An 8,882-nucleotide genomic window follows, 5' to 3' on the forward strand; every position below is an offset into this window, starting at 1 on the left:
CCGCCCACCCCCATAAATACGGCGGAGACGCGGCCACTCCCCGGGGCCGCGGGGAAGGAGGGACCGAGCCCCTCCCCCCCCCGCGCGGGGCTCCGCGGGCGCGCAAAACCCCGGCCGGGGGGTGCCGCCGTCTGGGGAGCGTTGCGGGGGGAACAGGGGAGGAGGCCCCCGCGCCTGCGCGCCGCCGCCCAGATGTGCGCTGTCCAGATGTGCGCTGCCCAGCTGCTGCACCCATGGGTGCCCGCAGCCGTGGCGAGAGGGGAGAGGAGGGGAGAGGAGGGGAGGGGGGGTCCGGGGCAGCGCTGGGTCAGCCCCAGCTGCGCCACCAGGAGCCCCGGGGAAGGCGGGGGGGGGGCGCAGCGTGAAGGCTGGGGGCAATGGACAGGAGGTAATGGGGGTGCAAGGAGGGGGCCTGGGGGTGAGGAGCAATGGGGGTGCTCATTTCAAATCCAGCCCCTGGGACCATGGGGCCAGTGGGCACCGCCGTGGCAGGGACAGATGGGGGGGGGGGTGGGATGTAACCCCCCTCATCAGCACACAGGGATAAGGCCGTGCAGGGCTGTGCGAGCACAGGCTGGCTTGAAACAGGGAGCTGCGCCCTTCTGGACAACTTGCTTTGTTTCTCCTTGGTTTGAATGACTCCTGCAGAGCACTGGATACCTTTAATCCCGTATTTATGGACGAAATCCTTTAATCCTGTTTATTCCAACACCCTCTGTTGCTCCCATCCACCACAAGTCAGAAAGCTAACTCCTCCTTGCTCCTGGAGCGCCTCGCGTCAACAGTCACTGCAGTGGCTGGTGAGGATACGCTTTTGCATTTAGGCTAAATCCGGGATTCAAACTATTAACTTTTAGAAGGCACCATCCAGAGAAGTCAGGGCTGTCAACAGGGGGACATTTTCACTTCCCCCACAGTAAGGAAACCCTGGACTCTGCTGCTAATGTGCTTTTTGCCTTAGTCATCCAAGCTGTCTCAGTTCAAAACCAACCCACCAACTAGGCAAGCCTGTAGCAACAACACCTGCTGGCTTCAGGAGACGGCAAAAGGGCTGGCAACATCCACAAATGGCACAAACAAGGGCTGATGATATCCAAAGGGTGACTCTCTGGAAAAATCAAGCTTCTTACATATAGGGCTTTGGTATCCGAAGGGCTTTCTCACACTGCAGCACAGCCAGAAGATACCCTTGGAGGCAGCACTGGCTGCCGAGGTGAGCCAGCAGCAGCACGAACTGAAGGAGCAAGGGAGGAATGTTCATCACGTCCTGCTCCTGGGGGGTCAGACACAGCAACCCAAGCACCCCGCCAGAGTCACTCCGTTTCCGCAAGCCTTGGGGACAAGGTCAGCGAGAAGCTCCATTCCTGTAGGCTGCCCTCCCATGCACAAGCTGGGAGGCCATGAGGGCAGCTGGTAGAGAAAAGAGGACTTTGCCCCAACCCCAGTCTTGGATAATTTGCAGATTAAATCAAATGCTGGTTTAATTGGGAAAAACCTTTGCTTGGAGAAGGAAGCTGAAGTCTTTGGGAAAGATCTCACACTTCGGCTGCCACCAGGTTGCTCCAGCCCCCGCTGCCTCAGGATCCCTGTTACACCCAGGCAGACCCTGGGCAGAGACAAAAATGAGAATGTTTCCTCCTATGAGCCTTCCCCCCACCACTGCCGAGATGATCCACACAACTGGGGCATTAGGGAAGCAGTTTCTTTATTTTTTGGAGGGAGGAGGAGGGTGCAGGGAGCTCACAGCCCACAGGCTGAACAGGGCAGGAGAATGCTCTTTTCTCTTTACAGTTTCCCCTAAAAACATTTTAATTTTCATCCTCACTGCAATTTTTCTATAATGAATTTATCTTTTCATCTGAACAGCACATTCCCCCCAGCTGATTTATTTAGTCATCTAAATTTTTTTTCACTTCTCTGCTGCTGGTCACTAAATCTAATACATTCTGGGGTTTTATGTTTTTCAGTGGAAAAATCTGGTTCTTTTGACCAGTAGCCACTAGAAGGGGAAATGCCATTTTCAGTAGCCCCCCACCTCTTCTGCTGGAAATCAGCATCTGGAAAAGCGAAATGCATTGATTTCCACAAATCTTCATGTCTGCATCCTCCCCTGCTTACAACAAGATGGGGGGGAACAGCTCTGAAAAGTCAAAAAAAAAAAAAAAAAAGAAAGATAGGAAATTGCTGTCTCTTGCATCAGATGCTATTGAGAATCAGGTAAAACTCTGACCCCCCCCACATCCCCTTCTCCCCTCCCAGAGCCACCAAACCGCCCTGTCTCCCAGGAACAGACTCCCCACCGCAGCACTGCAGTGAAGCCAGCAGCCGGGGTGGTGGGGGTGTTTGTGACAGCGAGAAAGGGACGTGAGCGTGTCGTGGGGATGTTCTATTAAACCACAGCTTGCCCTTTTCCCAATCTGCATGCTCAGGGTTTTTCTTTTTTTGTTTGTGGGTGGTTTTTTTTCCCCAATCATAAGGAAGATCGCACAGATCTTAAGCATCAAAAGCCTTAACACGAGAAAGAGATTGCAATTGCAAGGATTATTCAGCTTTGAGCGGGGAAGCATCAGGATTTAGTTGGGCTTTTTAAGATTATGAAAAGAGCAGGGGAGTTAAGAGAAAGTAAAAAAAAAAATTCAGAGCACTGAAACAGGTCAGACATCTATAATCTACCACTACAGGAGGGCAAAGAGCATTTCATGGCAAATTCTAAAAATGGATTCGGTCATGAGTTAACTCCTCCTCGTAAGCCCCAAAGACAAGAGGTGAGCGAATCACGCTGCTCTCCAGCACTGCCTGTCCCTGCCTTCAGCAAGGAGCCTTCCTCCTCCTCCTCCTGCAGCTCTGCCAGGACACCCAGCATTTCCCCGGACTTTCACCTTCCAGCCCAAGCACCGAGCCCGAGGCGGGTGACCGGGCTTAACGGAGCAGCACTTCCGTCTGGAAAGGCGAAGCTTGCCCCGCTGAGACGGGGCAGAGAAAATGATAGAATCATAGAATGGTTCGAGTTGGAAGGGACCTTAAAGATCACCTAGTTCCAACCCCCCTGCCGTGGGTAAAATGGGTACAAAAATAGTACAATTGTGCAGGTCTTTGCATGTCAGATGGCCGGGACACTCGGATCATGACAAGCACGAGGAGCACTAATTTATTCACCCTGGCAAAACAGCTCACGGGGACTCTTGGGACAGTCTGGAGCCACCTCTGGGAGGGTTTCTTGTTGCACCACATGGAAATGGACTTCCAGCTTGCTCTGCTCCAGAGACATGAGCACACATGTCCTATATAAGGGACAGTGGTTAAAAATTAAGGCCACGACCCCAACATCCCCTTGGGCTGTCATTCCCCACCAAGCAGGTCAGGAGGGAGACATTTGCAGAAACAGCAGCAGGAAAGTAAAAGATTTCTTCCTGTAAGAGAGGCAGGGACACCCACCACGCTGTGACTCCCCGGGGTCCTGGCCTACACTTTGAGTGGCTCAGAGGGAAGGCCAAGGTTTCCTGGCACACCTTGCGTCCAGGTGACCTCGGGGCTCAGCGAGCTGTTATTTGCCCCTCAAAATGTGCAAGGTTGAGGAACAGACAGCCATTTCAATCCCGGACGTTTTGAAGCTCTGAACCCAGACTATTGCCAAACAGAGCGCATATATCCTTTAAAAAAATAAACAAACACCACAGACTGCACATCACCTTCCAGCCCACAGGAAGGTCCACAGCTCCAGGCCAAGAACAGCAGCTCCCTGAGGTGTTCCTGGCCAGTGATTTCTGCTCCTCCTCATCTGCAGGTGTGCATTTTGCACCAGCTGTGCGAGAGGAAAACCCTGCTGCGATGCAGGTAGAGAAAATTGTTAAAGACGGAGGCTCCGGTCTGCCAGACGACGCAGAATGGCGTTACGCAAAAGACAGCAAGGGGAGGGCAGTGAGAGAGGTGCTGTGTTATCCTTTTATCATGAAAAAAAGGATTGCAGAGTGAACAAAGGGAAAGAGAGGCCCCATAAAGATCCAGCTCCGTGTCATGGTTGTGGTATCGTCTGCAATACGAACAGTACCCAGAGCTGCTGGGGCCAATTACCATTAGCTGCCGGGCAAATGCAGAGTAAGAGAGACCCTGCCCCCAAGAGTTCATCGGTTGGGCTGGGACTATTGACGGCAAAGCCCCTGGGTTGTATCTGCCTGACACAGCAATTCCGGCTCCGCACGAAGGGGTGCACAAACCTCCAAGCTAGCGCCATCCCAAACTCACAGCACCACACAGCTGCCCCAGCCCGGGAGAGCAGATCAAGCTTACCATTTACAAGAGCTTAGTCTAAACAGTCAAACTGGAGGAAAGGGAAACTGAGGCACGGCGCTCACACCCACAGAGCAGGTCAGGAAGGGAAATCAGGCACCACGAGTCCCAGCTCAGCATCTTCTCCACATCACCTCTCCACCTTGAGCGAAGCCCAGGAGCGGTTGCACTCATTCTGTTGAACATCATTCCCTTGTAGATGGCCCGTGACATGAAACCCAGCAGCCATTCCTTGATGGTGGAAGAAGTTAGCTGAATTAAGGCTGCTGGCATCTTTGCTTCATGTCCCACATAGCTAAATAACCAGGCAGTCAGCTCAGAAGGTACTTCGACAAGCAGGACCAAAGTCTAATATTACAACACACTAGAAAATGCACAGCTGTAGATAACTACAAAATCACAGGACACAATGAAGCAAGGCTGTCCGTCTGTTGAAGACAGACAAGAAACCTTCTGCCTGGCACCCAGTGTCCCACTTACAGCGTTACTGTACCGTATCCAAGCCCCAGCAACACCATAGCAGTGTTTGCCCTGTGGAAAAGCCACCCGCCTGCACGCCCCCAGTGCTCATGGCGGGGGAACGGCAATGAGATGATGGATAAAAAGTGCTAGCTATTTTTACATCAGGCTTCACGCTTTTACTCTCCTTGGTATTTCCAAGATCATTCCTACACCACCGCTCTCCAAAACCGACCAGCCAGGGAGGAAACGCAACAAGCTCACGCCTTCTCTTCCAGTGCTGTGGACCTCTATTCCACTGAGGACTTCATCATCAGAAAGGGGAATTTGGTGAATCTTACCCTGTCTTCCAGTACATCTCTGTCTGTGGTGCAAAAACAATTAGACATCTAATCCTCATTAAGATTCCCTCATTAAGATTCAGGTCTATCCTCTGCTTAGGCTCTTCTAAAATTCTACCTAGATGCTTCTCAACATCTAGATGTCAAAACACCTTTTCAAATCTGACTTTAGACAAACTGAAGTGAAGTATAGGCTTAGCCCTGAGAGAGCATCACTCTTAAAATCCAGGAGTGAGAAGCACCATAAGAACTGACAGAGCACCAGGACTCTTCTGGTCCAGATCAGGAGCTAGACGAGTTAGCAAAGGAAAGTCAGAAAAGTTCGGAAATTTCATCAGTCACTTGCCCAAAGGTTAACGCAAGTTGAAGACAGCCCGCTCCCAGGTTCCCTTCCCCGTAAAGCCAGCAGTGTCTGTACTTGTCCCCCGCAGACGTCTGCTGTGTATTATGCAAAGCTCCCAGCGCGTCAGGTGCATGTCAAATCACACCGCAAAAGGAATCACACTTTGCCTGGATTATTTTCAGCTTTATTATTGAATGCAGATTGATTGAGGAGCAAGGGCTCGTCATCTTCTCAGTGATGGGCAAGAGAAGCTACTGAGGCATAAAGAGAGAAAATACAGAGAAACGAACATACAGGGAAATGGGTCCTTGTTTACAGTAGCCAAGTCCTGGGTTGAGATGCCCAATGACAAGGTGTAGAAGGGCCCAGATTTCCAAGGTCCTCTAAGGTTTTGAAGAACTTGGGGACTGAAAAACAGCATTACACGGTGAGTATAACACACTGCAAAGCCCTCTTCTTCCTCAGTTGTAGGCTGGCTGTTGCTGTGACAGTTCATATTCTAAAACTAAGGGAAGATGATGGTTTGATTTCTGGATACCTGCAGCTTCAGTGGGTGTTTCTGCACTCAATATTTGCAAAAATTTGGCACTTGTGCATGCAACATCATTAATTAGGTACTTGCTTATGCAGTAGGTCTGAGGGAGGTCAGGTAAACAGTATTTTCATGCACTACAAAAAAAAGAGCCTTTCCTCTGGAACAGCTGGAAACAGCTGTCTGGGCAAGCTTGTCTCCCAGAAGGCATCACTATGGAGCAGAGAAGCGGTATGGAGTAAAGACAGCATCTAAAGTGCTGCAGCTGCAATAAATGAGCGCTCCCCTTCAACCTTTGATACAGACTTAGGAAATCCTGACAAAGCTAGAACCAGGTTAGTGGCACTCACACATCACTTCCTCTTGCAGAACACTATTGCAGGGAAATATTCCTAAAAGTATGTTTGAGCCCTTTCACCAGCATGTCCCAAGTCTTCCCAGTTTCAAGATGGTTTTAGTCCTTTTAACACAGGAAAAGTAATAGGTTTTAGTGACGTGTGGTCAGATGAGAGAAAACAAGGTTTAGTTTCCTGTAGAGGGTCTTCAGCTCAAACAGCACACAAAATAAGAGGCAAAGCATACAAAAAAAGTGGACAGAAGCTGTCTAAAGAAATGGGCATTTAACTCATTTTGACTGACTTAGATTGCAGCTATATATTCAGCCACACATGACATACGCAGGCAGAGGCAAAGCCAGTGCAGCGATAACTTCTCCCCCTTCCCAAAGCCCTGCAGATGCAGGAGGTATTTTGGCCAACACGCAGCAAGCCTTATTGTCTGCTGGCAAAGTGCTGACCCAAGGGCCAGGAGCCGTGGGGGCCACCAAGGCTTTTCCATGAGCACTCTTAATCTTTGGTACGTGGGCACAACGAAGGCCTTTAAATCACTCTATTTCCCCCATCCTGAAAGAGGCATCAAGACATCCTTTGCTTAGCTTTTCCCTGTTTCGGTTATTAACTCCATAGTCCTGGGATGCTCTTTCCTCCGGCAGAGTGCTCACCTCAGCAAAGCTTCGAACCCACTCGGGACCTCCAACCCACCTAATACATAAATTTAAGAGAAAGGCTGAAGGTCTGGTGAGGTGCTCAATGAGCTACAGTTAATGGGTGGATGTGCCGTTACTCTCTCCAGGACCAGATCAAGAACCACGCAGCAAGCAAGAATAATAGGAATTAAAAAAAAGCAACGCACACTCCACAGCCTTCTAAGATCTGAAAGGTTAATGCACACAGAAGGGGAGAAACACAATAAAAAGCTCTGGAGCTACAGATTAACTTTAACTTCTCAGAATCTATTATTGTCATTAAGGAAGATATTGAAAGGCAGAAATAGGAGCTAGATGCCCCACTTCCACTGCCTTGCCCTGGGAGTTGGGGTTTTGTTTTCTTTTATGCCTTTCAATATCTTCCCCCTTTTTTTTCTTCCAACCTGCAGTGAAATGCAAATCACGACGACTTTGATAAGCAGCCTGAAAGCTGAATAATATTGAGAGGCAGGGAATCCCCCAGGCTTAAGGCAGGTTGGTGAATTGTAAAGCAGTTCCCCTTACAAAAAAAATGCTCTTTTGTATCTGTTTGCCAGCCTGAGCCAAGGCAGAGGGGAGCCAAAGCCTGCGCCAGGAGATAGCTCCATTTATAATGGTACACCTATCAGGCAACCAATCCGTTTAGCTTGGGTGCTCATTGTTTATTCAGCTAATGGTGAAAGTTATGTCCACATTCTAGTGTAAATTAAGTATTCAGCTTTTTTACAAGGCACAGTAAGTCGGTCAGCCTTAGCCTCAGTAATTAGGGCTTACTGTTTAATTAATCTCTTGTGGTCACACGCATGATACAGCAATCTCTATCACACTCTCTCTGTTGGCCTACATGGTAAAGTGAAGAGAGGCTGAGGAAAAGGAGGAGTTAATCCTTTAAGCATATCACTTATCCCCATCGCACAAACACGAAATGAAGTGGGGGGGTTGCTTTCCCTCACCGGTGGGAGAACATTTAGGTTGAGCCAGCAAAAACCACTCCAGACATTAGCTCATTGCCCAGGAGACCTGTCACACCTACAGACGGGACCAAGCAAAACCCACGGGGACCTGCTAAACGGGAAGGAGAGGGCTGCTACAGCGTTGGCTTGAGAAGCGCTGAGCTAAGAGGGCTACAGCTTCCTCCTTGCCACAGGCCTACAGGCAGCACAGCCTCCGAGCCCCATCTCCCATGACTGCAGTCCCAGGCACGGTGACCGTGGACCATGGCAGCGGGGGACACCTGGAAAGACCCATTTCAAGGCCAGGCTGGACGGGGCTTTGAGCAGCCTGCTCTAGTGGGAGGTGTCCCTGCCCAGGGCAGGGTGGTTGGAACTAGATGATCTTTAAGGTCCCTTCCAATCCGAACCATTCTGTGATCCCATGTCCTTGCCAGGAGCAGCAGCAGCCAAGGCACACACAAGGGGCTACGCTTCCACTTGCTGCAGATGGGGGAGTATGAAGAGGTCAGAGCCCCCATGAAGGAGTGGGGGGGAAGGAGAACATGACAGTGTGCAGCCAAACAGAAGTGTGGTAAAGCCTGAAAAATCAACCCCCAGGGCAACAGAACAGGGGAAAACCAGTCATTGGACCAAGATGACTGCACTAAAGAGGTAAATAAGCAATCTGAAGATTTTCTTCAGGTAATAGAGACAGCACAGAGGGGTTTAAGAGGGTGCAAACTGCTGTCAATCCGGAATACAAAAGCGGGTGATCACCAGCATTTTAAGGTGCTTCTCCCTTTGACAAGAAGTACCGGCTGCTCGAGCCAATTGAGGATGCCAAGGAAGGGAGGCTGTAAACCCTATGGGGCAAGAGCCCCCACGGAGGGACTGGAGCACACGCTGCACCTGAGCTGGTGGCCAAGGGACAGAAACCCCAGCCAGGGTCTGGCCTCCTCAGGCT

Source organism: Rissa tridactyla, chromosome 14 (assembly GCF_028500815.1).
Source record: "Rissa tridactyla isolate bRisTri1 chromosome 14, bRisTri1.patW.cur.20221130, whole genome shotgun sequence".
Classification (NCBI taxonomy): domain Eukaryota; kingdom Metazoa; phylum Chordata; class Aves; order Charadriiformes; family Laridae; genus Rissa; species Rissa tridactyla.